At 47.2% G+C, this 27110-nt stretch overlaps 1 protein-coding gene across 2 annotated transcripts in view; it reads left to right on the top strand.

Moving 5' to 3' along the window:
• CACNA1E (calcium voltage-gated channel subunit alpha1 E) overlaps positions 1 to 27110 on the top strand; it is a 413895-nt gene that overhangs the window by 138201 nt on the left and 248584 nt on the right. The window lies entirely within an intron of this gene.

The raw sequence follows: 27110 nt of genomic DNA, 5'->3' as shown, positions 1-27110 counted from the left end.
ATTCCTGATGCTGCACGCATCCTCCCACCGCCACCCCTGGCTGGGCTTCCTCTCCCCTCCCTGTGCTCCCCTCTCCCTCCCACCCACGCGGAGTGATGGGGGCCATACGGTGCCTGAGTTAAACGTGTCTAGGGTGGGGGTACTGGGGAGGGAAAGGGTCCGGTTTCTGCAGCCCCGCCTGCTGGTGCGCTGCACAAAGCCGGCAGATCTCCTGTGGTGCGCTGCCGCTGCAAACGCTCCTCCAGTCGGGTCTCCGATTTCCCCAGCGGGCCCCCTCCCCTGCCCACCTTCTGTAATTCCCTAAAATTTCCCACCCACCAGGTGCTGCTTCACTGTGCCCCTCTCTTAGGGGCGTGTTTGCTCAGACAGGCGTCCTCGGTTTCATTGTGGTAGACAAAGCCACCCAGCCAGCCCGCAGGTGGCTAAGTGTGCCCGCAGTCATTGTTGGCACCTTGGACAGTGCCGACGAAATTCCCTGGAGGCTTGGGCTCCACAAGCACCAGGGTTCAGCACCTGGGGCACTTCCGGCTGGGCTCGACTCTGGCTGGGACTCAGCACGTTTCCTACACCAAGCGGTGGCTGCTGTTCAGGTTTCTTCTTTTCCGCCCAAAAGGCACCGCCTTCTTGCCAGGCCTTGGGAGCAAGGTCTGGACTGTGGGTTTTACTCCTTCCTCCCCCTTTCCTTGTCTCTGGCCGGGATGGGCCAAAAGAGTCCAGAAGAGTCAAAGAGAGGCAGGGAGTAGGTTTCGGCAGCATGCTCGGAACCTTGGCTGTGCGCCCATCCTAGTGGTCTCTTCTGTTCCCATAGCTGGCAGCTTCCCAGCGGTTCTGCAGCGTGTAGGCGGGTGTAACAGTGTTCAGAGAACACCTGCCAAGGTGTGTAGGGGAGCCTGGCTGGCAGATTTAAAATGCACTGTGTTTGCTTTTTTTCCCTCCTGGCTGTGTAACATCACTAGCTAATGCCCATTCCCTCTGGTGGTGACCTCACGGGTACATGTGCTTCCGTGCCGTCTGCGGTTTTCTCTAATACCACCTGCATCCAAGTTCCTGGTTTCGCTTCCCTTCCTTTCTAAATGTCCAGCTTCCCCCACTATCTTGCTTTTACTTACTGGGAGTCAGAGTGAGGTTCCGTTCCCAGTAAAGCTTGAGAGCTAGGCCTTCTGGGTTCAGATCCCAGTCCTTTCCTGCTGTGTGACCTTGAAAAGTCACTTCATTGCTCTGCGACTCAGTTTCCTTTGGTAAAATGAGGAAGATGATGAGTCACTGGAAGAACTAAGTGAGTTAATAGGTATCAAGTTCCTAGAACATTGCCCAATTACTTGGTAAACACTGGCTATTATCATTAGTGGAGTCTTTCAGAAATTTCAGCATACTTTCAGGGATGGGGCCTTAGTTCTAGGTAAACTAAGTCTTCTAGATTTTTGCCTTTCAAAGACAGCAAGGAGTGGCATCCTCATCACCTCTTGATAACAATTCAGAATCTCAAAGCCCCACTTCAGACTTCCTAAATCATAATGTGCATTTTAATAAGATCCCCAGGTGACTCGTGCACATTTAAAGTTTGGGAAGCACTTCTCTGCTCACTGTAAAGGGCCCATTTTTGAAAAAAGGAGGGTTCAGAAGACCTGCCCAGACCTACTTGGAACTGACGTGGGCACGTGCAAGGGGCTTGAGGGTTTCCATTGTCTGTGTTCTGTGCTGTCTGAGACTTACACCGATGTCATCGACTGGCTGCAGAAAGCCTGTGCACTTGGAAGGTAGCTGCACTTCTGTGTGCTGTTAGTGGCCTCAACACTGCCTGTCACTGGCCTTTAGTCCAGTTGGGCTGAAAAGATGAGTTCAATAAAAGGAATGATTTAATTTATACTGGCAGGACTCTCAGCTTGCAGGGGGTAATAGTATCCAGTTATTAATAGGGCGGGTCTAGTTCTTCTGAGAAGAAATGCCCAAGATTGCCCAGATTTGGCATGAAAGATGGTAGCATGTCAACAGCCCACTCTGAATGTGTTTCACTTTTTCTTGGAAGTTATATCTGCATAGGGAGATAATTTTATTTTCTTATGGCACTCTCTTCTGCAGAAGAGACCATAACCTTTTTGAAAATGCTAATCTGATTTAAAACATGGTATTACATTTTATGAGATTCCTCCTTTTCTTTCTTGCTCATCTAATAGATCTAACAAAAGGGCTCTCTTTCTCTAAGGCTGCTCTGAATGTCACTCCACGTTCCCTGTGCAGTATGTCTGTGAGCTCCAGCCTTCTGTGCCCAGGGACCCCAAGGCACCTCCTGGTCTGCAAGATGCCTCACACGTGTTCGCGCTTTGCCAGGTGGGAGGCTGAAGGGAAGAAATGGTATGTCTGACTTGGAGATGCTGCTGTTGATGGGCAGGGAGAGATGTTTTCCCACCGACAGCATGCACCATTGCAGCGGGGAGCACATGTTTCCCGTGGAAGTGAACGTGGTTTAAAGTAGGAAGATCACTGAAACGATGGAGCTCATTACAGCGACCCTGTGGGTAGTCATCCTTGATTTCTTGTTGCAGAGAATCTCACTGTACCCCCCCAAAGACCTCTGGCTTTGGGTCGGGAGTTCTGTGCTATATGATGGTGAATTTCGCATTGTAAGTTGTCCGTTTATTTTGGAGGATTTTGGTGAAGATGACCGAGAACTTTAGTTCCCGTATCTCCTGTTTTGGCATTGGCTTTTTCTCTTGCTTTGGTTGCCTAAAAATATACAATACCTTGCAGGATAGTAGACGGTCATCCTGGCAGCGATTCCAGGTTTGATGTAACTAATGGATCATGAGTCAGAGCGCCTTGATTAGGGCAGAGGGTGGCAGCTAACAAGGACAGAGCCTGTAATTATATCCCATGATCAGATAATGCAGAAAGGCCTCCCATCTGCTGTGCACCTGGGCACAGATTCAGACAGAAAAACAAACAGCCACTGTAACTGGCACCGAGGCTGCCGGACAAAAGTCTTCATTTTCTAAGGCTCCCAGGCCAGCCTCCAAGGGGCCCATTGGCTCTGCCCTTGAAATGCGGTGTGGAAACCAGGCCATGACTTGTTGTGGGGGACCAGTTGTAATTGGCATGCAACCTGGAGATCGAAGTGGAGTGCAGGCATTTGACAGAAGCGAATGACTCGAGGATGGCGACAGAGACATCTTGGATGTGGCACTTTCGTCTGTGGGCCTGCGTGCCGTCACTTCCGCACTGGCTTTCCCTGCGGTGGGTGCAGCGCACACTGTGAGTTAGAGGAGGAGGAGGGAGATACCGAGAACAGGCCTGCTTTTTTATCTTCTTCTGGAGGATCCAGACTCCAGAATTATTAGCTCCCTCCAGAATTGCTTATCTCTTTTTAGCCGTCGTCATACAAAATGTAGGTGTTTTCCCCGCCTCAAACTCTGCTTTTCCCCTCTTTATAGAAACAGCTGGTTTCTTTCCATCTTCATATTCCTCATGAAAATAAAACTGAGTCAATATTTGCTAGGCTTTCCAAACCCTTGCAGACCCCTGGGCTCCTTGTGTTCCATCAGCCCATCATGGCCTCTCCTCGTTTGCTGGGCAGCCTGGGAAAAGGCAGCTGCCCAGCCAGAGCCAGGCCTCGCACCAACCCATCAAAAGGGGCTGTGACCATGTTGTTTTGTTTATCTCTGACCGCAAAGATGGTAAGGAGGGAACCTAAACATGACTGTCATTAATACCTTTCTGTTCAAGGAGAGACCAGACCCTTTCCTCCGCTTGCTCTTTCTGCCCAGTCGGTCCTCCTCCCTTTTCATCTGTCTATGTTTCTCCCCCTTTCATTTTTAGGTTCAGGCTTTGTGAATAATTCATTATATGTGTGAGTTTTTCCTAGGATTTCTAGAAAAGGAAGGTTGTCTTCCTCCAGATACAAGCAAGGTCTCTTGCACAGGGCCACTCTCACAAGTGCACTTTTTCCTCGAGTCCTCTGTTTTGCACAGTAGGACTGGGACGCGGGGAAGGGAGCTGGGGGCAAACGGTCTCACTTTGACCTTGCTTTTTCTTACTGTTTTTAGAATGACTGCCTCTATGCAGTCCTGTTGCATTTGGGTGCCCGTAACTATGCAACCACTCCAGTCTTCTGTTCAGAGATGATGGTTAGCTAGAAGATATTTATGTCCCCAAGTCCTGGTCACTCTGAATCCTCTGGTCATCTTGGGTCTTCATGCTGATACATGCTGAGCCACTGAGCTAAGCAGCAGGCTCTTAGGTAACCATTTCTTTCAGTTCTCTTAGGAATGTGGAGGAGGAGCAGGCACCACAATTAGTTTATAGCAGCCGCCCCCCCCCCCCCCCCCCCCCGCCAAGCACCACAGGGCTTCTAAAACAGTCCCTTCAGAAGAGGGATGACAATGCCAGGGCCCTGTGTCAACACGTCTCTTCGTAAGTATTCTGAGCCTGCACAGAGAGGACTCGGGTAGGGTCATGGGTCAGTTGTGTTTCCAGCATCGCTTTTAATTAAGGACAGAGAGTGTAGCACAACAGTTTTAGATTGCTCAACCTAGTGTTCTCGTATGTGTTAAGCTGCTTCAAGGAGGTGTCTGTGGTGTATTTGGGGCACCCCCTGAGCGCCCCAAAGAATGTTTACCTAATTTTTCATTTCCTGTATCATGGCCAATCTTTGGTTATGAACTCTTGATCCGTAATGGGCCAGACTCGGGAGAACAGCCCTGAATGATGTAAAACGGGTCAGTTGTCTAAGACAGCCCTCACTCACCCTGGGCCGGGTAGAGCAGTGGGTACTTCTTAGGAGATTCTTTTCTTACTGTATTTTGAGTTCCAAGTTTGTAGGACTAAACAGTTTCACTCTTAGCCTTCCTGAGTGTTTTGTTTTTTATTTTTTTAAAGGCCTGCAAGAGACCCATGGTTAACGTTGTTCATCTAGAAGCAGGTGGGCAGGGCTCTGGGGTTGTAACTCCAGGCTAAGCTCCAGCAATAGGCCCCCCAATGGAGCCACAGGAGGGGCTTCAGGGAGAGGCCCTGGTGGGCGCCTGCACCGTGTGGTCTTTGTGCTTGTGGGTGATTGATTTGGATTGCTGTTGCAGCTCTGCATAATTTTGAGGTTTTTCTTTTTCTTCTTCTTCTTTTTTTGGCTGCATTTGGTCCTGCTGCATTTAGTTCTCTGCATCTCTGGAGAATTTGGAAAGCCTCCTTTAGATGTCTTCACTGGCTCTTGAGAAGATTGTGTTATTAAAGCCAGGGAGTGGGGGTGCAGTGTGGTGTCTTTATTTCTCCCTCCCCTTTCTGTTGGAGAGAAAAGGACGAGTCTGAGCAGGGGTGAGGGGAGGTGGGGGGTTAGGGTTAGAGTCATGGCCGGGAACCCAGGCTTGTCGGGGGTCAGGCTCTGGTTTTGTGTCCATGGCCGAGACACAGGGCTCTGTGAGTTGCCTCCTGGACCTGGAGAAGAGGCTCCAAAAACCCGCTTGAGGAGGAAATGCATCTTTGCAAGTCTTTCCCAGCCTTCAGCTTAGGGGAGGGTTGAAGGTTCTCAAACTTCCCCGTGCTCTTTCTCTACTCCACACCGTTGTCTCCTGGGGCTGGGCCCCGTCCAACAGCTTGAAATGAATTTTCCACACTCTCTCACCGGTGTCCTGGCCATTTCCAGCTGGGTGCTGTTGGGGACGATTTTGCCACTGTTCTGTCAGTGACTTCTCTTTAGTGCAGGTGATTTCTTTCTTTTTTAAAAACTTATTTTGTATTGAACTTACTGGGGTGGCATTGGTTAATAAAACCATACATGTTTCGAGTGTACAACTCTGTGACACACCATGTGCATGCTGCATTGTGCACTCACCACCCAAAGTCACATCTCTTTCTGCCGCCGTTTCTCCCCCCTTTGCCCTCTTTTATCTTCCCCAACTACTTTGCTCTGGCAGTCACCATACTGTTGTCTATATTTCCCCCTTAATCCCTTCGCCTTTTTCACTCAACCTCTCAGCACCAATCCCCTCTGACAGCTGTCAGTTTGTTCTCAGTATCTCTGAGTCTGTTTCTGTTTTGTTAGTTTACTTTGTTCATTAGGTTCCACATATAAATGGAATCATATGATATTTGCCTGCATCCGACTGGCTTTTTTCACTTATCACAATGTTCTCCAAGTCCATCCGTACTGTTGCAAAAGGCAAGCTTTCCTTCTTTTTTACAGCCGAGTAGTGTTCCATTGTGTACATGTGCCACAGCTTTTTTATGCACTCATCTACTGATGGACACTCGGGCTGCTTCCAAATCCGGACTATCGTAAATAATGCTGCAATGAACACAGCGGTGCATATACTCTCTCGAATTAGTGTTTTGGGTTTCTTCGGATATTCCCAGAAGTGGAATTGCTGGGTCCTTAGGCAGATCCATTTTCAATTTTTTGAGGAAGCTCCATACTGGATTCCACAGTCGCTGCACCAGTCTCCATTTTCACTGACAGCCCACAAGGGTTCCTTTTCTTCACGTCCTCTCCAGCTCTGGTGGTTTGTTGATTTATTGATGGTAGCTGTTCTGAGAGGTGTGAGGTGATATCTCATTGTGGTTTTAATTTGCATTTCTCTGATGATTAGCGACATTGAGCATTTCTGCATATGTCTGTTGGCCATCTGTCTGTCCTCTTTGGAGAAGTGTCTAGTCAGGTCCTTTGCCCATTTTTTAATCGAATTGTTTGTTTTCTCAGTGTTGAATTTTAGAAGTTCTTTATAAGTTTTGGAAATTAACCTCTTATACAAAGATGTATCATTGGCGAATATGTCCTCCCATTCAGTGGGCTCTTTTTATTTGGTTGATAGTTTCCTTTGCTGTGCAAAAGTTTTTAGTGTGATGTAGTCCTATTTATTCATGTTTTCTTTTGTTTTCCTTGCCAGGGGAGATATATCAGAAAAAATATTGCTGTGAGAAATGTCTGAGATTTTACTGCCTGTGTTTTTCTTCGGCAATTTTATGGTTTCATGATTTACATTTAAGTCTTTAATCCATTTTGAGTTTATTCTTGTGTATGGTTTAAGAAGTTGGTTTAGTTTCATTGTTTTGCATGTATCTGTCCAGTTTTCCCAACACCATTTATTGAGTAGACTGTCTTTACCCCATTTTATATTCTTGCCTCCTTTGTCAAATATTAATTGACCATAAAGATGGGCCTTATTTCTGGGCTCTTTGTTCTGTTCCATTGATTTATGTGATTCATATGCCTGTTTCTATACCAGTACCATGTTGTTTTGATTACTTTGGCCTTGTCATATAGTTTGATATCAGGTAGTGTAATCCCTTCAACTTTTTTCTTCTTTCTCAACATTGCTGAGGCTATTCTGGATCTTTTGTGATTTCATATAAATTTTGGAATATTTTTTCTAGTTCTATGAGATATGCCATAGGTATTTTAATAGGAATTGTGTTGCATCTATAGCTTGCCTTGGGTAGTATGGACATTTTAATTATGTTAATTCTTCTAATTCTTGAACACAGTATATGCTTCCACTTATTTGTATCTGCCACAGTTTATTTCTTCAGTATCCTGTAATTTTCTGAGTATAGGTCTTTTACCTCCTTGGTTAAATTTATTCTTACGGACTGTATTTTATTCTTGTTGTAATTGTGAATGGGACTGTTTTCTTAGTTTTTATTTCTGATACTTCATTATTGATGTATAAAAATACCACTGATTTCTGGGTGTTTATTTTGTGTCCTGCCCTTTACTGAATTCATTTATCAGAATCTTTAGGGTTCTGTATATACAGTATCATGACATCTTCAGATAATGACAATTTTACTTCTTCCTTTCCAAGTTGGATGCTTTGTTTTTCTTGTCTGATTGCTATGGCTAGAAATTCCAGTACTATGTTGAATAAGAGTGGTGAAAACAGACATCCCTGCCTTGTTCCTGATCTTAAGGGAAATGCCTTTAGTTTTTGCCCGTTAAGTATGATGTTGGCTATGGATTTGTCATACATTACCTTTGTTACATTGAGGTATGTTTCCACTGTTTGCATTTTGCTGAGAGTTTTATCATAAATGGGTGCTGGATTTTTTCAAATGCTTTTCTGCCTCCATTGATAATGTGATTTTATCCTTTATTTTGTTTATGTGGTATATCACATGTATTGATTTGCAAATATTATATCAGCCTTGCATCCCCAGAATAAATCCCACTTGATCATACTGTATGATTTTTTTAATGTATTGCTGAATCCAGTTTGCTGATATTTTGTTGAGGATTTTACCATCTATGTTCATTGGGGATCTTGAACTATAATTTTCTTTCTTCTGCTGCTTTGTGATGAAATGTTCTGTAAATATCAGTTAAATTCACCTGGTCCAGTGTTTCATTTAATGTTGATATTGCCTTGTTGATTTTTTGTTTAGAAGATCTATCCATTGATGTCAATGGGGTGTTCAAGTCCCGTACTATGAGTGTATTACTATCTATCTCTGCCTTTATTTCCAGCCAGATTTTCTTTATATATTTAGGTGTTCCTTTCTTCTGTAAGGGTTATATATCCTCTTGTTGGATCGATCCCTTTAGTATTATGCAAAGTCCTCTCTGTCTCTTGTTTTGGCTTTTGTTTTGAAGTCTTTTTTGTCTGATAAAAGTATTGCCACCCCAGATAATTTTTGGTTTCCATTTGCATGGACTATCTTTTTTCTTCCCTTCACTTTCAGGCAGTGTTTATCTTTTGTTCTGAGATGGGTCTCTTGTAGACAACATATATATGGGTCATGTTTTCTTACTCATTCAGCTACTCTGTGTCTTTTGATTGGAGCATTTAACCCTTTTACATTTAAAGTTATTATTGATATGTATGGTTTTGGGGTTGTTTTTTTTTTTTTTTTGCTATTTAATCATTATACCTAAGTGCCTCTTCTCTTTTCTTTTCTTCTTCAATAAGGCCCTTTAACATATTTTGCAGTGCTGGTTTGGTGGTAATGAATTCCTTTAGCAGCAGCAGCTGCTGCTGCTTCTGCTGCTGCTTCTTCTTCATCTGAGAAACTCTTTATTTAACCTACCATTTAAACGATAACCTTGCTGGATAGAGTAGTCTTGGTTGTAGGTCCTTGCTTTTCATCGCTTTGTATATTTCATGCCAATCCCTTTTGGCCTGAAGTGTTTCTGTTGAGAAATCAGCTGGTAGCCTTATAGGAGCTCCCTTGCAGGTAACTAACTGTCTTTCTCTTGCTACTTTCAAGATTCTTTGTCTTTAAGCTTTGCCATTTTAATTATGATGTGTCTTCATGTGGGCCTTTTTGGGTCCATCTTGTTTGGGTGTCTCTGTGCTTCCTGGACTTGTATGTCTTTTTCCTTCACCTGGTTAAGGAATTTTCAGCCATTATTTCTTCAGACAGGTTCTTGATCCCTTGCTCACTTTCTTCTCCTACTGGTACCCCTATAATTGGATGTTGTTATTCTTGATGTTGCCCCTGAGGTCCCTTAGAATTTCCTCATTTTAAAAAATTCTTTTTCTTTTTTGTTTGTCTGCTTGGGTGTTTTCTGTTATCTTGTCCTCTGAATTGCTGATTCGATTCTTTGTTTCATTTAACCTGATGTTGATTCCTTCTAGTGTATTCTTCACTTCGGATATTGTAGTTTTCATTTCTGAGTACTTCTTTTCTATGGTTTCCATGTCCTTCTTAATGTTTACTATTTAAGTTTTCACTGAGACCATCCACTCTTTGCTTAAAGCCCTTGAGCAGCCTTATAACCATTGTTTTAAACTCTGCATCTGATATCTTGGATGCTTCCATTTCATTTAAGTTTTTCTGGGGATTTTTCTTGATCTTTCATTTGGAGAATAATTTTTTTGTCTCCACATTTGTCTGTCTTTTTGTGTTTGTCTCTGTGTATTAGTTAGATTTGCTATGACTTCCAAACTTGTTATGATAGCTTTATGTCTTGTGTGGCTCAGTGGCACATTCTTCTAGATCACCTGAACTAGGTGCTCCAGGAATGTTTCTTGTGTGGGTTATGCACGCCCTTTCGGTGTACTTGAGTCTTGATTACTATAAGCCCATTCATAGGTGGAGTTAGTCCTTCGGCTGGCCGACTCTAAGGATAGACCTTGATCACCGTGTCTGAGTCGCTGTGCAGGGGCTGCCCTCATAGGCGGAGTTGTTCCCAGCAGGATCTAGTGCCTGCAGGAGTCCCCTTTAGGTGTGCAGCTTGTGTGGCTAGTTGGGTCAGGCTCTGGTGTGGTCTGAAGCCCAGTACTGGTTGTGTTGGTTCTGGGTTCACTCAGGCAGGGTTCCGGTGCAGGCTGATGTCGAATGTTATGTGTAACCACAACTGACCTTGGGCTACCTGTCTGGAGCTGCCGTGTTCTTCATTGTTTGTGACTGTGTCTACTGAGCCTGGGTGTGCATCAGAGGGGACAAGCTGTGTGTAAGCGTCACCTTCTTCCAGCTCTGAGCTGGGTCTGATCAGTAAAAGGTCCAAGGCTCCCTGAGGTCAGCCTCTACCTGTCTGCTACTTTACCACCCCATGGTTTTCCTCCAGAGACTTCAAAAGAAATACCATAGAGTGGGCCCAGGCTGAGTGTGACCCACAGACCCTTCCACAAAGCATGAGCTTGGTAGGGCAGGGCACCCAGGGTCAGGAGGACAGAGCAACCAGGGTGGGGAGGATGTAGCTATAGGTCCCTTACTTGGGAGCAGCATGGTCAGGTGCTCACTGGGGGGAAAGTGGCCCCTACTCTGGAGCCATACCTCTTAGTAGCTGCTAGAATCTCCAGCTCTAGTTCCCCCAGGAGGAGCGCACCGCAGGTTCAGGTTGGGGGCAGCCAGCTGTCCCCACTGCAGGAGCAAGCCATAAGGACTTGGGAGGACAGATCAAAAGAGTCTCCTGTTGAGGGTGGTGCTGGCAAAGCCTGCAGGAGGGGTCAAGCACTACCCCCCGCCACCCCCTTGCTCCCCCAACCCTGTAGAGCAGGTGATTGCAATCAGCATCCAGGCTAACTCCTCTTGGTGTCTTTGTGTTGAAGCTGTCGTGTGCACTCTGCCTGTTCCATCCACACCCTGGTTGTCCAATTTTAGTGTGTCTCACAGTCTCCTGAAGGGCTTGTTAAAATGCAGGTTCCTGGATTGCACGCCTGGAATTTTTGATTCAGTAGACTGAAAGCAGGGCCTGAGAATTTGCATTTGTTATAAGTGCCCAGGTGACACATGCTGCTGATCTGGGAACTGTATTTTGAGAGCCACTGCTCTGCACAGTTTTGTTGTCTTCCTGGCAGTCCCTGTAGTGAGGCCAGTCTTATAAATAACTCAGGGGAGCCCCCATCATGGACCACTCTCATATACAAGCCTGACACCCTGCTTCAGACAAAATCTTGTCCTTTGGGTTCAGGAAGTGAGACTTTGGACTTCTCATTCAAAATGCAGATGAACTTGGGTGAGGGGACATGGTAAGCTAATACATGATATTATCAACATCAAGTCAGTTCTTATTTTTTCTGGCCCTGAGAGCAAGCTCTTGTGAGAATTGGTATAGGACATGCCTCTCGGAATTCCAGCACTTAACACAATGTCGGCGCTTGGTGGACATTCAGTGAACTGCCATTGAATTAGCTACTATTGCTTAATGGTATTAATGAATTGTCTATTGTGTGCTAGTGTTGCTCTGACCTGGACCTGCAGGAGCAGGTGTGGCCCTACTGGGGAGATGAGAGGTGTTTAGGAGGTAGTGAGGGCACTGGCTGCCTGAAGGAAAGTGAAGGGTCATTTCATGGGGATCTGGAAGTTGTAAAAAACAAGCTTTCCCTACCTCACAGTCTCGCTAGGGATCATTCCAGGTTCCGTGTCACCCAGCACAGGCTGTGAAAAAAGTACACAGCGTTTGTTGCTATCTAGCATTTTGTTATCCAGAGCTCTTTATTAATTGGCACCCAGAGGTCTGTAATCTGTAATAAATGAGACTTGTACCAGTGGCCCCCAGGCACCACAAAATGCCTGGTGCTTTCTGAATATTGCCAATGAAGCATTCATTACAGTATGTTCAACATGGTTTGAGCGGCGTGCGCACTTTTTTTGTATTCAGAGCTTTTGCAAATTATAATGCATATCGATTATATAAAGTAGCTCTTTAGCATTTTTTTTTTGTTAAATTAACCAAAACGTTCTTCTCCAGCTGTATCAGATAACAGAAGAATATCTGCCTTGTTCTAGAAATCATCCTTTCTTCAGCTCTAGAGATACCGGAGATGCATCGTGGTACGATTGCCGTATTGTGGTAATTGGAACAGAGTCATTATTTTTAAATGGGTGGGTAGCTCAGTGGGCCTTAGATTTGCTGGGTAAGTTCTCCAGCTGGTAAGCGGTATTGCATCTAACTAGGTGGGTGTGTTTCTGTAGGCTAATGTTGAAAACGAACCACCAGGATTTCCAAGAGAGCTTCCAATAGGCATCTCAGCATAGGAGGTTGACAAACCTTCCCCACCTTGACGGAATCATCCAACTTTTGTGCCTTGGGCTGTCCCATGCTCTTTGATACTCCCCCCTCCTTTCTCCTTGATTAGGGTTGGGGGTGTCTGACTTGAAACTCTTCAGTTGTAGGGCACTGGCCTCGAGGTGGTATAGACAATGGAACTGAAGAGTCGGGGATGACCCGAGGGGTCCAGATGAGAGAATTGGAGCTATTGGGTCTCTCCAGTTCAGTGTTTCTGTGCTTTCTGTGTTAGGGGCACAGACCTATTGAAATCTGGTTGATGCTATGGACTCCCCTTTCCTGAAGAATATGCATACCATTTTGCATTCATTTTTTTTGGGGGGGGGGTCCATGGTTTATAATTTAAAATGCTGACTATGTCAGGAAATTCCCACATTCTGGTATATTGGGTTGTTGGGCTGACAAGAATAGGGACTCCCAACCCAATACCATACCCTACAGGCACCAGTGACAGGGCCTCCACGTGAAGGAGCTAAAGAGGTATGTTTGTGCTGGTGCGTCAGCCAGTCAGCCATGACAGAACACATGCCTTCTAGCCAATGAGCATGAAGTCAGTGTGGGAATGCTTTCTCCGTCACGTCACCCTAATAGGTGGCCATCAAGTTTCCAGGGACAGGGGCCTCTCCCATTATTAAAAAACATAAGGTGTAGCAAGTGGAACTGTCCCTCCGTATAACATCCACCTGCTTGTTTTTCCCTTTCTGTTCTATAAAGCGATACAGACTGAATCTACTTCCTGTTCACTTGAGGGTCCTCTGGCACCAAACAGGGCTGGTGGCTAGGGTTTTCTGGGATGACGGATGTGTTTTTATCTGTGCTGTCCGTATGTTAGTCACTAGCCACATGTGGCTCTTGAGCACTTGCGGTGTGGCTATTGTGACCAAATACTAGACTTCAAATTTTATTTCATTTTAGTTGATTTAAATTTAAATAGCCACATGTGGCTACAGTACAGGACAGCAGAGGTAGAGAGGCTGGACAAGGAGTCAGAAAGCCTAAGGTCCAGTCTGGGTTCTGCCATTCGTTTGCTTGGCAACTGGACAGGGTTTCCCAGTGTGGTCTGCAGGGCTTCTCACGATCTACTCTGCATGTGGCACCAACCTGTCTCAACCACCATAAACACCTTGTCTCCAGATGTTCCAGAGGGCACCATGGCCTGAGGACACCATCCTCTCCCCAGCCTCCATGCTGTGCACGTGTGGCTTCCTCTCTCTGGAATGTCTTCTCTCATTCTGTCTTCTGGGCTTTAAAACTCAAGAAGTTACTTCCTCCATGAAGCTTTCCTTGATTTCTCTCAGCAGAGTCAGACCAACTCCCTCCTCCCAGCTCCCGTATGGCACCTGGTTTATTACTTTATTGTAACACTTATCATGTAGCTTTAGTATTGTTTTAAAATCCCTGCAAAGGCCCTGCCCAGTGTGACTTACTTGGTTTGAGTGTTGTTCCATAAACCAAAGTGTAGCGGGTTCGATTCCCAGTCAGGTTACATGCCTAGGTTTCAGTGTCCGGTTGGGGTGGGTATGAGAGGCAACTGATCGATGCCTGTCTCCCACATCATATTTCTCTACTTCTCTCTCCCCCTTGCTTCCCCTCTCTAAAGTCAATAAGCATGTCCTCGGGTGAGGACAAAAAAAAATCCCTGCAAAGGCAGGGGCAATATCTATTAGTTTGTCTTGTTTGTTTTTTTTTTTTTATTCCCAGAACATAGAACAGTAATTAACACTGACATGTAACACATTTTTTTTAAATTCAGATTTTTTTTTAGTTTAGTTTTCTTTTTTAAAGAAAAATGGCATCCTGTTTCTGACTTGACTGAGTTTGTAATCAGCTAAAACCCCTGGATCTTTTAATATGAGTTGACAGAGTAAGTTTTACCTCCCTCTGTTCTCATTCAGTTTAATTTTTGACCGTAAATTCAGGACTCTTTGTTTATTTCAAGCACATTAGCTTGCTTTTGGCCCAACAGTCCATCGTGTAGAAATCTTGTTCACATGGGGACCCAGCACTGGCATTCACTGAGTATCCACCAAACTGCAGACTCTCTGCATTCTGACAAAATAGTCTGGTGTTACCACATTTTAATTATGGGAAAACTGAGGCTGGACCCTGGTGGTCTGATTCCAAAGTTCACATGGTTTCTGTTCCGCACAGTCTCCAGACCCTGCTGGTCAATGAGTGAGCTCTCCGCCCTGAGCTCCATGTCTTCAGCAGACAGCACGTGTTTCATTCAGATAATTGATAGAAATATGGTTGGAAGTGGGGGCCTTTCTTTGGCTCGTCGTCAGGGCATTAGTCAGTGCTCATCGACTGTTCAGCTTTTCTCAAATGTCCTGAGCCGTGCTTCAGCCAGCGACATTTCTCTCTTCTGTCTGGAAGAATACTGGGGGGTAGGGATATTGTTGTCACATGCTTCGCTGAAATCAATACATGCTTTTATGACTATTTCATGTCTATTTCAGGCTGTAGCATCTTGCTTCAAAGTCCAGGGTAGATACTGTTTTCAGACACTCATTGTGACACTATTTTATTTATTTACGTGACTGTAGATGTGTCAAAGCCTAGACTCTTAGGAGTTTAATGGATATTAGACATCATTTAACCCAGGGTCCAGTGGATAGATGCTTTGCCCTGGAATTGAGGATTTACCATCTCTGCCTAGGAGCTTGAGAGCATTGTGCTTAAAAACACGGCCTTTGGGTTCAAATTTTGGTACCATCTCCACCTCTTCCTATCTGCGTGCCCCGGGAGAGCTTCTTAACAAACAAACAAAATGGATAGGATGTATCTCATAGGATTTTTGTGAAGATCAGGTAAAACTAGAACAATGTCTGTCACATAGTAAGCTGTGAATAAATCTTAGTTGTTAGTATCTGGTTGGTTCTGGATGAGTCAACATTAAACCTATGCAGCTTAAGTTTTCTCCTCACCATACCATCTACTTTCCCCTGAGTCTTGTCCGGTTTCCAACCTGAGCGCAGCCAGACATTGTTAACGTGACCTCAGGCTGGTCTTGTAACCTCTCTGAGCCGCAGAGTCTTCAGGGGTAACCTCGGTGGAGGTCAGTTTCCCTGCTTTGCCTACTACACTGGCCTCAGCTGATGAGTATGAAAGCCCTTTATAAACATGTTGGATATTAGTACTAGTGTTAATGTCAACAGAGATCATTCCGAACATTTTTTATGTACTAGATTCCAGATTACTGTTCTTAGTGTGCCCCATGCATTATTGCATTTATTCCTACAGAGACAGGCATTCCGTTTTCTGTGGCTCACAGCGGGGCGGACGAAGGCCTGGAGAGGTTAACTCATTTGCCCATTTACACAGTGGGTGAGGGCAGGGGGCCTGGCTCAGGGCCCACGCTCTCCACCGCTGCAGTGAGGTGGTCTTCCCACGAGTCTGCCTTTCTCTTCTCCAAGTCACTGGCTTTATTTACATTTTTAAAGATAAATTTTAAAACATCTACATTAGAACGTGTCTTTGTATGTTTGTTTTGCCAGTTTTGTACCAATATCATCCCTAAGAATGTTAGAACCCCAGGAAAAATATCTTCAGGCCCAGTAATGGTACAGGATTTTTCCAGTAACCTTTTGGTAAAAATGATGAGATACTCAAAACCATCAGCCTGAAACGAGCCCACTTGATTTTGCTTTTGCTGGTGCATAAATGGCAGCTGGAAGTTTTAGAGGCTCATTTGGGGGCATGTGGAAGGACCCTCCCACAGGCCCAGGTTGGCCTCTGGGCAGTGTTCTTCGCAGGGGTTTTCAGCCTCCCAGCTAACTGCCCCCTGTCTGTGCAGGTATGTGGGTATTCAGTGTCTCCCCCTTCGTTCTGTCAGAGAAGGGAGTCAGGATTGGACTCCCATGAACTACGGAGGAAGGTTCCGAAAGTATTGGAGGGATGTGACAGGGAGGCACGAACTCTCCGTGTCTTGGAGCCCTTGGACATTTGCCTAACGAGCTTGGTGAAGGTCATCCGACCAGGACTCAAGAGCACATTGGACCTGAGGAAACGGGACACAGGTGTGGATGGAAATGGAGATCTAGGATATGCCCCTTGGTTCTGGAGGCTAGACGGTACCCTCAAAAGAAATTAGGGAGTGGGCCTTAAAAAAAAAACAAAGGAACTGCCTCTTTCTGCTAACTTTGGACTGTATGTGCATGGGAATTTGGGCGTATGAATTAACTGAGCCATATGCATGCTCAAGGATTCATGTGTTCTGGTCTGTTGATATGAGGAGCAGTTGAAGGGTGTGAGCTTGCCTGGAGGTGGGGTCGGTGGTCACATGAGGAGGGGCAGTTCGGGGGAACACGGGCCTCTGTAAATCGAGAGGATCTGGGCGTTTTGGCAACGTAATGCTCCCGTCTGATAGGTAGTTGTGCATGTATGTATTTATTTATTTTTAAGAAATCCCTCCCTCCCCCAGAGTTCTGTGGACAAGGATGTTAGGTCTTTTCTGGATAACTTCTTTCCCTGGTGATGACCAGGGAGTAGCAGCAGGCAGATGCCCACCCTGAGTGCGCCGGCTCGGAAAGACTGAGCTCACAAACACCAGTAGACAGGCTCAAAAGAGTGAGCAAAGGAAACCGTCAACCAAATGAAAAGACAACCCACTGGATGGGAGGACATATTCACCAATGCTATATCTGATAAGGGGTTAATTTCCAAAACTTAGAAAGAACTTCTAAAACTCAACACTGAGAAAACAAACAATTCCATTAAAAAATGGGCAAAAGACCTGAATAGACACTTCTCCAAAGAAGACAGACAGATGGCCAACAGACATATGCAGAAATGTTCAACATCACTAATCATCAGAGAAATGCAAATTAAAACCACAATGAGATGTCACCTCACACATGTCAGAATGGCCGTCATCAATAAATCAACAAATAACAAGTGCTGGCAGGAATGTGGAGAAAGGGGAACCCTTGTGTGATGTTTTGAATGCAGATTGGTGCAGCCACTGTGGAAGGCAGTGTGGAGTGACCTCATTAAATTAAAAAATGAAACTGCTTTATGATGAAGCGATCCCACTTTTGGGAATCTGTCCAAAGGAACCAAAAGCACTAATTTGAAAGATTATATGAACCCCTATGTTCATTGCAGCATTATTTACAGTAGCCAAGCTTGGGAAGCAGCCCAAGTGCCCATCAGTAGCTGAGTGGACACAAAAGCTGTGGTCATTTACACAGTGGAATTCTACTGGACAGCATGGGTGGACCTAGAGAGTATTATGCTAAGTGAAATAAGCCCGTCAGAGAAAGCCAAATACCATACGATTTCACTTATATGTAGAATGTAATGAACAAATGAACTAACAAAATAGAAACACACCCATACAGACAACAGATTGGCAGCTGTCAGAGGGGAATGGGATTGGGGGCTGGGTTAAAAAGATGAATGGATTAAGCCAAAAAAAAAAAATAGCTCATAGACACAAACAACACTTTGGCGATTAGGAGGTAGAAGAGTTTAAAGGGCAGATAAATGGCGATGGAAGGAGAAATGACTTGGGGTGGTGAACACGCAATACTATGTACAGGTGATTTATTACAGAGTCGTATACCTGAAACCTATATAATTTTAGTAACCTATGTCACCTGTATAAGTTCAGTTATAAGAAAAAAGTAGAAATGAGTAAGAGAAGGATAATTTGAAAAGCCAACCGACACAGGTCCAATGAAAGTGGGAAACAGTGATTCAGAACAATAGTTAATGTTCTTCTTTTCCAAAAATGTTGCTGGAAAGAATCCCGTGTGAGTTTCCAGAAAACTTTATGAAATGATAATACTGTATTCAACAGGCTTCTGCCCACCGTGACACCAAGGTCCCATCTCAGCAGGTGGGAGAATGGGTGCTCAGGCAAGCACTTGTCAGCACATTTTTCTGGACTCTTCAGTGGCCCTAAGTGAGGTAAGATCCTGCCTTAAGAGATACACTTTCAAGAGCAGTTAAGTATTCCTGAGAGGGAGGAAATAAACTCAAGTAAAAAGATCCCTTTCTTTTAGAGCCCTCAGTTCAAGCCAAGGAGCCAGGGGAGTTTTATTTGGTTGCTCCAATAATAGGTTCCTAAGCTTTGCAGGACATGAAGCTGAGAATACAGAGAGGTTTCTAGTCCTGGCTCTGGAAAAGTCTTATTCCTCTGCTTTCAGTGTCTACATATATAAAGTGAGTGTGTTCGAGTAATCGAGTATTAAGGCATCTTCCTGTTCTTCCTTTTGCGTCTCTGGGAATCTTGTTTCCTTAGTTGTTAATGTTTCTTGAGTTGAGGACATCATTAGCTTTCATTGCCTTTAGCATAAAAGGCAGTGTTCTTTTCCTTGGCTACACATTGCAGTCAGGCCAGAGTCCTAGAAATGCTGATGCCCAGACCATAGCTGAGAGAAATTAATCCAGAATTTTTGGACATAGGATACCTCTCTGTACCCTTAATTTTTAAAAGCTTCCCAGGTGATTGTGCTGTGCAGCCAAGGCTGAGATCCACGGATTGAGAGGCGAGCCTTTCACCTGATTTGTTGCTTTCGGCTTGTGCTTTTAATCACGTGTCCTGGCTGATTTGCCTCAGTTCTGTTGTAGGCTTCGCTGAAACAGCAGGAGCCTCCTGGGTATGCGCAAATTAAGCCCGAGAGAATGGGGTGATTAATTCTTATGTTTCACGACACCAGCAAACCATTCACCTATGGCTGCTTCAGGCACACACCCTGCTGCACAGGTATGGCCTTCTGTGATAAGGGTGATTCTGCAGACTTCATGAGCTCAGGTCTAGCTAAGGGGACAACTGGGGGTAAGGGACAGAGTGAGTCATGCGAACCCAGAAGGCCCCTCAGCACGTGACCTTGCTTCCTACCCTTTTGTTCACTAACCCTTGTGCATGTGAGGGTTGGTCCCGCTTGGCTACTATCAGATACAGGCATTTCTTGCTCAGTACCCTTAATGGGCTCCCAGAGAAATGGGACTTACTGTCAGTGGTGTGCTGGCCCTGGCTGGTCCCCGCTGTTAGCTGTTTATTGTGTGAATCTCTTCCCAACTCCTTGCACGTTGGTGTCAAGTGGGTATCTTGAAATTGGCCATGGAGAGAGTATTTGCACTCCAGACATTGTCAGACGCTGTGCATCAGGGCTTTTATTCCTTTAGAAAGGCTGGTTGGTAAACATGTTAGTGCAGCACTTAGTTTACTACTTAACAAAGTGGTCCATTCATTCACTTGTGGAACAGTGAGACTTCTGCGTGTCGCCCCAGTCTGCCCTTTGGTGGGTGGTCCACCCTTTGGTCCGAGTCTTACCCTCCTGAATAACTTGGGCAACACCTGACTCCCCTGTTACAAGCTAGCCCTCCTGATATTTGAAAGTGGCTCTGAGGTCTCTCTCAAGTCTTGTGTTTCCAAGCTCAGTATCCTTCATGCCTCCTGCGTTTTCTCACATGGCTTGGGGGCTCCGTAGGTATCCTCAAACACAGGGGGACAGCTGCAGGGCTTTCAAAGGAAAACAGAAACTCTCTAAGGGATTATCCGTGGACTCTTGCACAAAAGGCTTTTCATTTGCTCCACATGTTTGGAGGACTGTCTGATGCCCAGCAAAGGGAGCATTGGCACGAGCCAGGGTGTGTGTGTAGCCTTGGGTGCGGTGGCTGATTACAGCCCACACTCTCCTCTCCCAAAAACGCATGCTGCTGCCAGAACTCTGGGTGGGCTCACATGCATCAGCGTATCATCAAAACACAGAGTCGGGTTTCTGAGATGGGTAATTTTCCCGCTGCTGCCTGGTTTGCTTCCAGAGGCCTTTGAGATTTCTTCCCTTTTCTTTCTTCCCTTGTCTGTGCCATTCAGTGATTTGTCTCCTGGTCACCAAAGCCGTGTGTCGCATGACAGCGTTTTGAGTCTAGGATTCAGTGAGACATGAAAAGTGGATCTGTTAAGGCTTCCCAGCTGACCCAGTGGACTGTAACTGAGGCAGAAGGCGGGGCAAGCGGGTACCGTCTTCACGCCTCAGAGCCGCCCTGCCTTTTGCGGTTGGGGTCAGGTGAATCTGGAATCGACCTCAGTATTGGTTAAGCATGGTGGCAGTACTGTGAACTTCCTTCCAGTCATTGTATAGAGAGGGCAGAGACATGAGAGTCAGATGGGAATTTTTTTGTCTGAAAGCAATGAGAGTCTGAATGCAGCTTCAAGTCAACGTTCCAAGAGTACTAATGCTCTGGGATCTTGCGTTTTGAGTAACTGAATTCACTGACCTCCCTAAGAGCACAGTGGAGGGTCCTGGCCAGCAGAAAGCCTTTGGATCTTTTCTGTGTTCTCACCAGTGCTTCCCCTGCCTCTCATTCATTAGGAGTTAAGTCTTCAGGAGTAGGTGTAATGGCATTACCATCTTCCTGATGGAGAGAAGGGAGAGGTATGTGTGCTCGTTCAGGACTGCCTGTCAGATGGTGAATTTGAACAGAGGCAGCTGTTGTCATGGCGATGGCAGGTTGCATCCCACCACCATGGAAACCAAAGTTAAAAAACTGATGTTAAGGCTGGAAGTCACATGATACATTTTTGTTTTGTTTTAAAAAAAGAAAAGGGGTTTGGTTTTTCAGTCTGATTTTTTTTTTTTTTTTAAGACGAGGTTGGGTGGTGAGAAAAATAGCAACAAGGAAAGCGATGAGATCATGAAATGGGCCAGCATGAAGGAGGCAGGGCGTCCACCTCCTTTTGTGCCTTGTACTCAGTGCATGTTGCCTGCCACGGGGTGGGACCGGAGGGAAATACAGGGTGGCCTTCCAGGTGTGCAGCCAGCGTTGTGCACTGGTGACTGTCACATGGACAAACCCCAGGGTGTTGGTTCCCTGCTGTTGGGTGACAATGTGTGGTCCACCCTCTGTGGATTGGCCCGAGACAGAGACTACACACCTAAAACTAAGGACTGAGGAAAAAGACAGAAATGAAGCTGAAGATGTGACTTGCCCCAGATAGGAGGGTGGCCGCACATGGCAAAGTTCGGATGATTGACGTTTTTTTTCAGGAAACTGAAAAATTCATCTGTAGCCCCTCAGAACCTCAAGGAATACAGTTGCTATGTTTACTCCTTCTCCTGGGTGGGTCTCCTTAGGCCTCAGTGTCCTGCTAGGTCAGCCTCAGGAGTGAGTGCAAGGAAGTCCGGAAGGAGCCTCTCCAAGCGCTCCTGGACCTTGGCTGACCTTTATCCTGCGGGAGTCTCACCTGGGCGGTGCAGTCTCACCTGCGAGGCGAAGGCTGGGGAAGGCTTGCCCAGAGACCCTTTTGGAGTCTCATCACTTTATCTCATGCCAGGATCGGGAGCAAAGGTGACACAGACAGCCTTCCAGGAAGGACAGCTGGCTTCAGGCCTGTGTTAACAGGGCTGGTTGTCATTTTCTCTTCAGTCCGTGAGGGTCGAAGACCTGCATCACAGCCTGTGCGGACAGGCCAGGGGGGTGGCTATCCCCACAGAGAATCAGTCTCTAAGGAGGGCGAGGATGGCCAGGAGGGGAGCAGACACACTCTGGAAATGCTGCTGCCAGTGGCTCTAGCAGTGTGTGGGTTTTCAGCCCAAGGTCCTCTGTCTTCAGTATTGTTGGTCGTTCCAGGACAAGTGTATCGTTCTCTGAGCCCACGCAAGGGGTGTGGTCTCAGTAGCATGATCTCACTGCATTTCCATCAGGCTCTGTGGGAGCTGGAGCCGGGCATCCGTGATGGTTCAACCCTTCCTGCTCTTAGCCTTGGCCTTGGGTGTGATTAATGTCCCTCCTAATCACTGGCAGAAATTGCATCAGAGACATCAGCTTCATAAATCTTCCTTCGGGGACTGGTGTCTGGATGTGCTTTCCATATTCCCCGGAGACCCTGGGCCACATATCTCTGCTCTCTTCCCGGAGGTCCATCACCATAATTTCCTTCTAAGGCCTTTATTGTGGTGGGTCTCTTTGCTGTCAGTCCCCAACTGCAGCCAGCTGGACACTCCCGAGGCTGTGACCACAGACAGATGTGTTCCCCAAAGCTTGCAGCCATAGCAGATGCTTCCAGATTGACTTAGCATTTGTGTAGTACCTGAGGTTTTTCAAAAGGCTTTCCTCTTGTAGCACCTTAGGCTCGGACCGTTTTGCATGTCTGGTTTGGTGCTGAGTGAGTGTGGATGGGTCACTTTCCCTGACCTGAGTACCAGGTGAGGCAGTTTTTGCACTGAGAACCCAGGCCCTGGTTTTCCATCGCCAAGCTTCATCTCCCCCATTGCATTGCAGGCCTCGAGGAAAGTCTTCTCAGATAAGTAGCAGGCCAGCCTTAGGTAGCTGCCTTTCACTGTTGTTCGTACTGAAGATGTCTCTTTGGAGCAGTGCGTGTGGGAGTCGCACCCAAGACAGGGCCTTTCCCTGTCACTGTCTCGGAGTCAACATCTACTTGTTAGAATGATGTTTATGTGAGAGTGAGGGAGCTGGGGAGCACATGCTCAAACCCCCCAGGCTGCTTCTGAGCCTCTTCCTTCTCTTCGGATTAGCTGTCTGGACAGGCACAGGGGGCTGGGATGGAAGGGGGCAGAGGAGATAGATGTTCTTGTAGGGAGTGTGTTCTGGGCCTGGGTGAGGCATGGGTATGGGTCCAGGAGGCTGAGGCATGCTTCCCCTGAGACGGTGGCTATTCAAGACTCTCAGGGGTTTACAGGCAGTGCCTTTGTGGCCACAGACTGCTCCCCACAAAAGCACCATCTCCATTAGGCCTGGAGTTGGGGAGGGGGCACAGCATTCTGTCTGCCTGGTGGTCCCTGGTGGCCCTCGGCCCCTCTGAGCACAGTCAGTCTCCCTAGTGTTCCAGTGTCTCTGAGAGCTGGCCACTGAGAGCAGAGGGGGCCTCAGGGGTCTGGAGATGCGGGTTTCCCCTGGAGTACCCAGATTTGCTGCTTGAGGCTGAGTCCTTTCCTGAGAGGTGTGTTGGTAGGGAGGCTCTGCTGGGCCAGGCAGAGGGAGGGCCCAGCTCCCAGCCCAGGTCCCCAGCGTGCTATTAACAAGCAGGGCCACCACACCATAGCCGGCAGGGCCGGCCTCTCCCTCGCCCAGCTTTCTGCGCCTCGGGAAGGAAGTGAGCAAACGGCAGGTGTGCAGGCCAAGGAGTGCTGCTCAAATTAGCTGTGTTGCTAAGGAAACAAGTCAACCATTGGAAGGAAGGAGCTTTGGGTAAAGGAGATAAATCAATAAGTGAACCTATTTTTATCATTTCCCTAATGATTGTCTTGAAGCCGCTAGACAGGAAAGAAAGTTGGAGCGACACAGGTCCTCATTAGCAGGCTCGGAGGGAGAGAGGAGTGAAGGGGTGTCCGGGGAGACTGCTGGGAAAGTTTATGAAATGAGGTCCCACGCGGGAGCGGGCAGACAGACACAGGTGAGGGAGAGAAGGTGTCTTTTGCAAGTTTCGAAGTACTTCCACGGCCGTTTCGTCATCCAGTCTGGTCCCTGGGTTCTCCCGTGTGACCCTCTGAGAAATCTTGTCCTGATTGCCGTGACCCTCGCTCAGGGTGGGCTGGGCTTTTGTGGTGGTTGGGTTTTTTTTTTTTTCTCAGAATAAATATAACTCTAATTGAGTTTATAATTATAAATTAATACGTGCTCATTATAACACTCAGACAATGCATAAAGGAATAAAGAAGAAAGTTAAAATAACCCTCCTACCCTGAGAAAATTCATTCTTCTTCTAGCAAGACAGATCTTTTTCCTTTGCTCCTTTACATTTTTTTTTCCTTTTTACATTGAAGGGATCTTCTGTGCACGCTCTTTTCTTTTTGTGGGTCACTAACATGTGTACGCAGGATACGGTACAGAGAGCTCAAATGGGTGGAAGTGTGGAGAAAGTACAGGGACCTTTCATAAGCCTACCTGTGGCTCTGCCTTCCCTGTGTCCTTCCCTTATCAGTTGATTGATTGATTGATTGATTAAAGAACAGTTAATGAGTGTCCCCTGTGTGCTGGACCCCAGGGGCACAGAGGCAAACAAGACAGGCAAAGCCCCTGGCCTCAGCCGTCCACGTCTCACTGCTTCAGTAGCTCTGTTCGTTCGAGCTCTCAAACCTCACACAGCCTGGACACCAGTGAGAGATACTGTCCAAAGTGCCTTTCGGGTCAGGCACAGAGTGGAGTGGGAATCACTGAATTCCTGGGCAGCAGGAGTCAGAATCCCGGACAGACTTCCATCCACCCCACCCCATGAAGGGCCTTGTTCTTTGAGGTCTTAGCAACTGGGAGCTTCCTTTGATCTTCCCAAGCCATGCCTTTGCCTAGCCTGAGAGGTGCATTCGCTCTGGGCCGTTAGGTGAGTCTGGGGCTTCCCTCTGGAGATGTGGTAGAGCCACTGCTGTCGTGGGTGAGGTTCTGCCGATGGGAGAAATGGGAGTGGTGCCTCCGAGTCAGTCCAGGGGTGGGGGCCAGCAGGAGCCCTTGACCTGAGCCAGTGAGGGACTCTAACCCCATCTTGTGATGGCTCCTTGCTGGAGCTGCTGCTCAGGGGATGCCTCCTGTTCATTCACGCCTGCATTTAACATTGAGTGAGTGCCTACTGTGTACCAGAAGCTCTGTAAGCACTGCCAATGGAGAGATGAGGAAGACTATCCCTTCTTTCAAGGGATAGGTTTTTGGGAAGTGGGAGGAGATAAATAAAAGAGAAATAATAAAATTGCACAATGCAAAGAGCTATGGGGCACAGGGAGAAACCTTCATAGATGCGGTGACATTTTAGCTTGATCTTGACATAGGGCCAGAAAGGAGGACAAAGGCCACTGCAGGAGGAAGCACAAGCACCAAGTGCCCCCTCTTTGTGCGTTTTACAGGAAGAGAAGTGGACGAGAGGATGGGGAAAAGGGCTGTATGGGAGAGTGGTGGGAGCCCGGAGGAACTGGTGTCCTTTTCTGCTGTCCCTACCATCCTTTGCTTCAGCCAGTCCACAGATACATGCCACTCCCAGAGTCTGACCTTTTCTTCTGCATCAGAATCTCACCTTTTAAGTGCCCCAGACATGAATTCATCCTGTGCTGTGGATGATGTATGAGGTCTAAAGGGACATCCGTCTCAAGGGGATGTGCATTTGAACAGTTTTCCAAAGTGCAAGCCAAAGGGTCCCTGAGCTGAACGGGTCTAGACATCAGACAGAGACAGAGGGTGGGGAGGGGCATGGAAATGAGGTCTTCTCAGAACCTCCATCTTACCAAACCGCACCTTTAGATTCTAGCCTCCAGGCCTTAGGCAGCACCCTTCGTTGAGACCTCTTGAATTCTCAGCCATCCAGCCATCTGGCCAGTGACAGGAAGTCTGGCTCGTGAGCACGGGGTCCCAGAGCCTCTCTCCTGCCCTGAGCACCCTGCAGTGGCAATGCCACGCCTTCCTGAGCTAGCCTGCGTTCCCCGACAAGCCTCGAGTATCTGCACTCGGACCTAAGGGCTGGGTGAGTGTAAAGATCCAAGCGGGGAGCTATATACTTAGCTTGACTAGGACAATGCAGGTGTGTGAGTGGGAGCAAGGAGTGGGAGCTGCAGAGGGGCTGCAGAATCCACGCGGGCATTGCTAGGCAGAGGCCTTGGGGTGGACAGCCGCCAGGACCGGTCTTGCCTACAGGTCAGCAACCAAGAGCTCATTGACTTTTAAGCTTCTGGTTATCACGTTAAGGTTTGCAGGGGAAGAAGCCTGAACCTTAAAACAGTCATCGATTTCAGTCAGACCAATGAGAGTTCGTGCCATTTGCAGCTGGAATGAGACTTGTGCACATCCCCAGTTCCGCCTCCCAGCGCGTGGGCTGGGCTCCTTGGTTGTGTTGAGCTGCTCTCTGAACTTGGATGGGGCCTTGCCAGCTGAGCCCCACACTTGATCAACACGTTTGTCAGGAACAAGGGCGGGCACTAGTTTCACTCCCGTCAAAATCACCAGCCCCCTGCCCCCCACTCCTGGGGACTGGCAGTGAGGTCTGCCCTCGGTATCAGGGCTCCCCAAATCCTGTGTTCCTGTGAATGCCGCTGCCAAGAGAGATGCTCTGACCAAAGGGTTATATGGTGACGAGTTTGGGAAGTTGGTGGAAGTTGGCGTGCCATCCCCGACCACCTGGGGGAGGCTGTGCTCACTGTGTAAAGCTGTGTGAAAGCCCCTGAGACTGAGAAGTCCTCTGTGCAAAACCTTCCCTTTGCTGAGCCCCGACTTCCCTCCTTCATTTATTTCACGGCAGGTTCCTAGAGTGCTGGTGTTTGGTGACCTGCATTTCAGGAACACTGCCCTAAATGTCTTCAGCTTCTGTTGGCATTTGTCAGTGACTTGCAGGTGGGTCCTCAGTCCCCTTTCTGCACCTCTCCCCCAGTCCTGGTCTCAGGAGAGGGCATGGATCCCCGGGCCACCCCTTCTGCCATGTTCCCATCTTCATTCCGCCGTTGGGGTCTGGGGAATTCTGGCTGCCTGTACCAGGCCCAGGACAAGCTAGCCTATTAGGAGGGTATATGGGACACTGGATCCTGGTGTGGTTCCTCCCTGTGTGGTCTACACTTGTTCAGAGCTCTGGGTTAGAGGCTGTGAATGGAGGGGGAGAATTAATAAGCCCTGTGGTCAGTGGCAGTGGTGGCGTTGGGTAAGCAGTGTGAGGGGCTTATTCTGAGAAGTGGGCATGCAGGCTAGGTGGGCACCTGTGGTGTGTGTCTGCCAGTGTGGTTGGTGCTCAGGGAGACTG

The sequence above is a fragment of the Desmodus rotundus genome, chromosome 12, assembly GCF_022682495.2.
Source record: "Desmodus rotundus isolate HL8 chromosome 12, HLdesRot8A.1, whole genome shotgun sequence".
Lineage (NCBI taxonomy): Eukaryota > Metazoa > Chordata > Mammalia > Chiroptera > Phyllostomidae > Desmodus > Desmodus rotundus.
The sequence above is the reverse complement of the archived record's forward strand: the minus strand, read 5'-3'. Positions and strand labels throughout refer to the sequence as shown.